The sequence below is a fragment of the Bactrocera dorsalis genome, chromosome 3, assembly GCF_023373825.1.
Source record: "Bactrocera dorsalis isolate Fly_Bdor chromosome 3, ASM2337382v1, whole genome shotgun sequence".
Classification (NCBI taxonomy): Eukaryota; Metazoa; Arthropoda; class Insecta; order Diptera; family Tephritidae; genus Bactrocera; species Bactrocera dorsalis.
Genome location: NC_064305.1, coordinates 47114622 through 47122685, shown reverse-complemented (window position 1 = coordinate 47122685; position 8064 = coordinate 47114622). Strand labels below are relative to the sequence as shown.

The window sequence follows — 8064 nt, the reverse complement described above, 5'->3', positions numbered from 1 at the left end:
ATGGACGGTTATAAGTATAAGTCTCTGTTGGAACATAATTTGAAGCCTTTGGTGGATAATTCAGGGCTCAGTTGGATATTTCAACAAGATAACGATCCGATGCATGCGGCGCAAATTGGTAAGGACTGGTTGCTTTATTATACTCCAAGGCAATTAAATACACCACCTCAAAGTCTAAATATGAATATTATTGAACATGTCTAGGAGATTTTGGTGCGTAGAATTAGAAAGCACCAAGTTTCTTGCTCTGCTATACTCTAAGAGCGCATATTGGGACCTTGGAACAGCATTACATCTGCAGCGTTGACAAATTTAGCAGAATCAATGCCACGGCGTCTTCAAGCAGTTATAGATGCCAATGGGGACCCAACTAAATACTAAAACGTCTTATTAACTAGCATTTTGTAAAGTTTTTCGCACTGAACTAAGATATTTTTGTACTGTATGTAGACTTTTGTCAACACAATATTTGAGTTTTTATTCCACAAATTTGTTGTTTTATATTAATTAACGGATTTTCTAAGTTTGTTGTTATTAGAAAGAAGATTAGAATAAAACTGTATCAACACATTTTTCTAAAAAGTTTTGGTACTCTCACATCGGTGAAAACAGGGGGTGTTTGTAGACTTTTGTCCGCCATTGTATTTTACAAAACTGTCGTAATTGTTCGCCACAACAGGCTCAAAATGCTAAAAAATTAACAATTTTTTTACAAGCTAGATATCCAGATGTTCGGGCAATGCTTGTAAAGAAATATCAAAATATTTAAAGCATAATTGTTAAAATCAAATATTACATTTATGGTATAAAAAACCTTTTTTGATGTAGCTGTATTTTTGCCGTTATAGCTATTTAAAACCCACACAAAATAAATTATCATGCTAAATAAGAATAAATTCTTTGTTTAATTTTTCACTTGAAAACATATTTTAAAAACATGTATGAAATCATAACAAATAAACGTAAGGTACGTACATACGAATAATACTTAACTATTTAAACATTCATCTTATCTATTTAAAGATACATGTCGGCGCACCCTAATAGTGTGTGGATGTTGGTATGCGTGTGTGAATGTATGTGTATACAGTTTAGGGAATTTCATTAGAAGACTAAGTTCTTTATTATTGCATCAGCCGTTGATTGTGCTGCGATTGGTTGTCTGCATGTTGTCGCTTTGGGAAGTACCGTTTTAGCGGGGCGCCAGCGTGGTGACGCTGTCGCCGAGTGTGGTTCGGTGGCAAGCACAGAAAGATTCCTTCTTCAGTTGTGTTTTAGAACTTAGTGAGCGAAGTGTACAAAGTGAACAATGTAAACAAACTGAAAAGACGAAACTCGCTGCGTTACTACGATGTCGTTCAATCATCGACACCCGAAACAACGAATAAAAAAAACAATTACGCTACCAAAATTTAACGCAGATCTTGATGGCGGCGACGTGTCGGCGTGGTGTTCCACAGCAAGTATAATTTTGACGGAAAATACCGTAAAAGGCAGCGCGTTGGTGATGGCCTTGAGTGCATCGTTGGAAGGCAGTGCGTAGCAGTGGCTTTCTCAAATATGTTATCCTGACATAACTTGAGACGAATTTAAAGAGCTTTTCATGCAGCGTTGTGGTAGTGTAGAGACGCCAGGGGCTATGTTTCTGTCAATGTTAGCTAATTGTCTGACCGATGGCGAGTGCCTCTCCAATTATGCTAGTCGTATGATGACGTCACTTATCATGAAATGGCGCGACATGGACGTGGAGGAAATTGCAGTTTCTGTGATGCTTGCGAAGATGGCGCATGTTGATAACAGATTGCAGCGCCTAACCTTTACTTCAAATATGCGCACCAGAAGTGAATTACAAACCGAGCTTAAAGCATTCACGTTCAACAAAAGAAAGAAAAATCAGCAAGAAGAAATGGCTTCACCTGAAATAAGGCGTCCGAAACTTTCAACAATCAAATGTCATTTCTGTGGAAAATTAGGCCACAAGATGATGGAATGTCCTCGTCTCGTGTTATGAATAGTAGCGGAAGGAGTGCATTTGGCCACCAGCAAAAAGAGAATGTAACCTGCTTTAAGTCTGGTGAACTTGGTCATATTTCAACACATTGCAGTAAGTTCAAAATGGGTAAGGTCAAGGATACACGCCAGACGAAAAGAGTGGAGCTATGCGAAGTTGTTGAGCCCAAAGGAGAGATGATTCATCATGGTCAGACGTTTATAACAACATTCGACTCTGAAGCGGAATGTTCATTAATAAAACAAAAGATAAGTATCAAATTAGTTGGTAAGAGAATTAACAATGTTAAAGGGTATTGGTGGTGACGGCATATGTAGCACATTACAGATACTTAGCAACGTAAATATTAGTCAACACTATATTGAAGTTTTGTTTCATGTTGTGGACAATGAATATTTGAAAAATTATATTGTTATTGGTCAAGAAGTACTGTCCCTTGGATTTAATGTTTAATATCACCAGACAAATTCGAAATTATTAGATCAAAAACTTTAATTTTTTGTTCAAATGATGAGAAATTTTGTGAATTAAATACTGATCTTGTTGGGGAAGATAGAGTTAAATTACAAAATTTATTGGAAAAATATTCAAAATCTTTTATTAAGGGAATACCTTCGAGTAGAGTTATTTCGGGTGAAATGAAAATTAAATTAGTAGACCCAAGAAAAACTGTTCAAAGAAGACCATGTAGGCTTAGCCCAAATGAAAGAGACAAGATTAATGAATTATTGCAATGTAAAATTATAAGGCCAAGTTGCTCACCTTGGTTAATAAAAAAGACGACCCTCATCGTTTGTGTGTTGATTACCGTGAGTTAAATTCTAATACAGTCGCAGATAGATATCCCCTGTCCCTTATATTAAACCAGATAGCCAGACTTTATGGAGCGAAATATTTTACATGTTTAGATATGGCAAGTGGGTATTATCAAATTCCCATGCACGAAGAATCGGTAGAGTGTACAGCATTTGTCACTCCAGATGGGCAATATGAATTTTTGGCAATGCCTTTTGGGCTCAGGAATTCCCCTTCAATATTTCAACGCACAGTTATGCCGACACTTGGAGGTCTTGCAAATACGTTTGTTGTCGTTTATATGGATGATGTAATGGTGGCTGCTGCAACAAAAAGTGAGGCTTTGGAAAGGATACAAATCACTCTTGATTGTCTCACGAATGCTGGATTCTCATTCAATATAGAAAAATGTTCTTTTCTCAAGTCAACAGTTCAATATCTAGGATAAGAAGTGAGTGCAGGTGAAATCCGCCCGAATTCGCGTAAAGTTACTGCGTCAACTACTTTCCCACCTCCTCAGTCAGTCTCTGCTTTACGCCAATTTATTGGATTGCCGTCTTATTTCAGGCAATTTATGAAAGGATTCTCCTGTTTTATGAAACCGTTATATCTTTTAACCTCGGAGAAGAATGATTTCGGTCGGAGATCGGAACATGAAGAAATTAGACAAAAAGTTATTTCTATCCTTACGCAAAAACTAGTCTTAGTAATTTTTGATCCGAACCACCCTATTGAGTTGCATACCGATGCAAGTTCTCGGGGATACGGTGTCATTTTGTTACACAAAATCAACAACAAGTCGCATGTCATCGAATATTTTAGTAAAGCAGCTTCTCCTGCTGAATCACGGTATCATTCTTATGAGTTGGAAACTCTTGCTGTTGTTTTGTCTATAAAACATTTTCGCCATTATTTATTAGGTAGCAATTTTGTTGTCTTCACTGATTGTAACTCACTTAAAGCATCAAGAACTAAACAGGATCTATGTCCCAGGGTACAAAGATGGTGGGCGTATTTACAGTCTTTTACATTTGACATACAATATAAAGAAGGTAAACGAATGTCTCATGTTGACTTATTTTCAAGGAATCTGCCTTCAGCAGAGTTGACTTGCAAAATTCCAGAAAAACGAGTTAATTTGGCAGAAATATCTGACAATTGACTTTTGGTCGAACAGCGTCAAGATTCTGAAATAGTTAATATTGAAAAATAAAGTAAAAGAAAATTCTCTTGCTGAGGATATTGCTAAAACTTACGAGCTGAGAGCAGGAATATTATATCGAAAAATTCAGCGAAATGGTAGAACTCCTCGATCTTTACCATTGTTCATCGACCATTTAGATGGTCCGTAATAAATCGGATCCATGAGTCCATCATGCATTTGGGATGGGAGAAGACCTTAGATAAGGCCTACGACTATTACTAGTTTGATAACATGTCCAAGTATATTCGAAAGTTTGTTGAGAACTGCATTACGTGTAAAATGTCAAAGTCTTCTTCGGGTAAAGTTCAAGTAAGTCTTCATCCAATACCAAAAGTAAATACACCTTGGCACACCATTCACATCGACATAACTGAAAAGCTGAGTGGCAAGTCTGATCAGAAGGAGTATATCATTGCTCAGATGGACGCCTTTACCAAATTTGTTTATTTAACCCATACGCTTAAAATTGATGCTGAAAATTGCATAAATGCTGTCACGTTTGCTATTTCTCTGTTTGGAGTACCGGATCGCGTGATAGCGGATCAGGGCAGATGTTTCGCCAACACTAGATTTAGTGAGTTTTGTTCATAACAAAAAATTAATTTGCATTTGATGCGACAGGTGCAAGTAGAGCAAACGGGCTAACGGTTGAACGCGTTATGAGCACCTTAAAGAACTTATTAACTGCCGTTGAAACTTGCAATCGATCTTGGCAAGATGCATTAGGAGAAGTCCAATTAGCTTTGAACTGTACGGCTAGTCGAGTGAAAAAGACAAGCCCCTTAGAATTGTTTATCGGCAAAGTTGCCCGCCCGTTAGGGTTGCTTCCACCCTGCGATATAGTAGAAGAGATCGACTTGGCAGAGGTGAGAGCACGAGTAGGGCAAAATATTTCAGCTGCAGCAGCATAAAACAAGGAGCAAATTAATAAAAACAAGGCTAAAATTGCAGGGTTGGAGATTTCGTATTATTAAGAAATGAAGAGAGGCATCAAACAAAATTAAGTCCCAAGTTTAAAGGGTCGTTTCAAATAACCGAATTGTTAGAGGGGAATAGATATATGCTCAGGTCTTTGACAAATAATAGAAAATATAAATATGCTCATGAGGACAAAAGAAAAATGCCAAATAGACAAATACCAGTTGACTTTCAAAGTTGTGATAAGGATTTGAGTAATGAAATAGTTGAAAAAGACACTGTTGAAACAGACAGTAATGAAAGCATGTAAAATGAAACTGTTGAAAGAGACAGTAATGAAAGCATGTAAAAAGAAACTGTTGAAAGAGACAGCACAGGTGCCTTAAGGGCTAATAATGAAATTTGTAATAATAATGAAATCTGTAATTATAATGTAAGCACGAGTGCAAAACAATTGTTTTGATAATGGCGTGTGGCGCATTAGATAACAAAATGTGAAACCTGAATGGTTAACGAGAATGTAAAAATGAGCTGTGTCAAAGAAAACAATTTGTATTAGTAAAAAAAAAAAATAAATAAAAAAGGAAATGGAAATGTAAATGTATAGTAAGTTGTAATGGAAATGATAAGTTTTTAGATGGAAAATTAGAAGTTATTTTTGAATAAACTTTATAAGTTGGTTAATTGGTAACAAAGCATCTTTGGTAAAATTGCAAGAGGTCGTGTATTGGTCAGGATGGCCGTGTCGGCGCACCCTAATAGTGTGTGGATGTTGGTATGCGTGTGTGAGTGTATGTGTATGCAGTTTAGGGAACTTCATTAGAAGACTAAGTTCTTTATTATTGCATCAGCCGTTGATTGTGCTGCGATTTGTTGTCTGCATGTTGTCGCTTTGGGAAGTACCGTTTTAGCGGGGCGCCAGCGTGGTGACGCTGTCGCCGAGTGTGGTTCGGTGGCAAGCACAGAAAGATTCCTTCTTCAGTTGTGTTTTAGAACTTAGTGAGCGCAGTGTACAAAGTGAACAAAGTAAACAAACTGAAAAGCCGAAACTCGCTGCGTTACTACGATGTCTCGAAACGACAATCTTGCTGCAACATATACATATGTACATATATAAGTTACGTGTTCTCATACGTTATTGAACCGATTTCAATAAAATTTACCACACTGTATGCATTCTGATCTAATTTAAACGTTAGGGAAATTCTTATCATATGCATTAGCGTGGGCCAACAAAACAAATAGTTTGTTTCGCCTGATACTTACGCCAAATATACTGAAGAAAATAAAATCATCACTTCTGCTAAAACTCAAAGAACGCGCAATAAAATTCTGAAAAGATATGTCACAAGTCAAAGTCCTAGCGCAAGCAGTTACGCTTAAATTTAGAGACCTAGCCAAGGAAACGACAGCCGAAGAAGTATGCACCACCACACTATAGAACGTAGTGCTATCAATTCTATGCGACGATTGAATGACGAAACACAAATTGCCCTTATTAGCAGTCACCGACTAACCTCTGACGCGTGCGGACGTTCACTCTTTTCGTGTGTTATCAGTATTCGCTTATTTGTCTGTTTTCGGTATACCGTTTCGTTACTCTGTGACGCTCTCTGCGTATCAATTGATCTCTTTAGAAAAAAAAAAGTGCATAAATAGTTATAAGTGGTTGTGTAAGGTGTGTTCATAATGCCCCCTGGGGCCTACAATCCAGGGGAAAATAGGTTCGCCCTACTTTCCTCTAGTCCTCATACAAAACGAAAAAAAGCCAACAAATCTCAAGAGACTTTCCCTGAGCTCCCCCCCATTAACATCTCTAAAAACGACGACCCAAAATACATAGTTCTTAAATCATTAGAAGACAATAAACCACTGTCACGTTTTTCATGCTTTGCGGTGCATAAACCCATTTTAGGCATAAGCAAAGATGTTAAATCCATTTCTGAATTGCGCGACGGAAGTCTTCTCTTGCTAGTGGAAAATAAAAAAACTGCTGAAAAATCCACAAACACGACAACACTTTCGAACATCCGCAAAATTTCAGCCAATTACCATGAACACCTTAACTCCGTAAAAGGCACGATTTTCGCGCCATTTCTTAACCATTTGCCTGAAAAAGAAATTATTGAAGGCCTTGAAGATTATGGAGTTAGTGCAGTGTATAAATTCCAGAAGAAGCTTGAAGGTATCATAGTCCCAACAGGTGCAATGCTCCTCACTTTTGATGCCTACAAGCTACCTGAGGAAATTGATGTAGCCTGGCGAAAAATGTCGGTCCGTCCCTACTATCCCAATCCGATGCGCTGCAAAACCTGTCAAAAGCTCGGACACACAATAAAAAAATGCAAAGGCCTTCCTACATGCGTCAACTGCAGTCTCCCCCCTCACAATGACAGCGAATGCTCAAGAACCATGTGTGTGAATTGCTCAGGCGAACACCCTTCCTCCGCAAACACTTGTCCCAAGTTTATACAGGCTAAAGAAATTTTAAAAATAAAAACCATCGACAAATGCAGCATGCGTGAAGCAGCAACTAAATACAGATCTCAGCACTCCTCCACCTCTTCTTTTACACCCTTTTCAACAATAATTTCTCTACCTGCACAAATAACCACTCCAAACATTCCCACTTCAGCCTCCACAACATCAAAACCTTCCGAAAACGACAAAACAAAAAATTCACCTCATGCTTCAAAAAAAATTTCCACCTCTTCAAATAACACTAGCTTATCAAACTCCAACAAATCTATCGCCCATTCATGGGCTTCTAGCACGACCACGCCAACAAACAACAAAACTTCAATCACCAATTCACCTTTTAATTCTACTTTGACCAAACCCTTCTCTCACACCAATTCTTCAACAATCAACCCCACCTCAAGTAAAAATTATATCTTCCCCTCGCCCAGAAATAACGACTGTGATGGTCTAATGCTCTCCGACTCAGTACAAGCTGAGCCAAAGAGCGTTGCTGATCATAACAGTGACTTCGAAATGTAATGCATCTCTCACTGCATGTGGCTACCGGCGCTCTGCTCGCAGAGTGTCAAAAGCAGTTACATGCGTGTGTGTATGCATATATTCGTTCTCCCACAACTTTTCGGTTTACCTCCATATCATTTGCTATTCATCATGT

At 38.0% G+C, this 8064-nt stretch overlaps 1 pseudogene; it reads left to right on the top strand.

The window, feature by feature from the left end:
* The first annotated feature begins 1351 nt into the window (after nt 1-1351).
* Nucleotides 1352-2011, top strand: LOC125777169 (uncharacterized; annotated as a pseudogene).
* Nucleotides 2012-8064: the final 6053 nt, after the last annotated feature.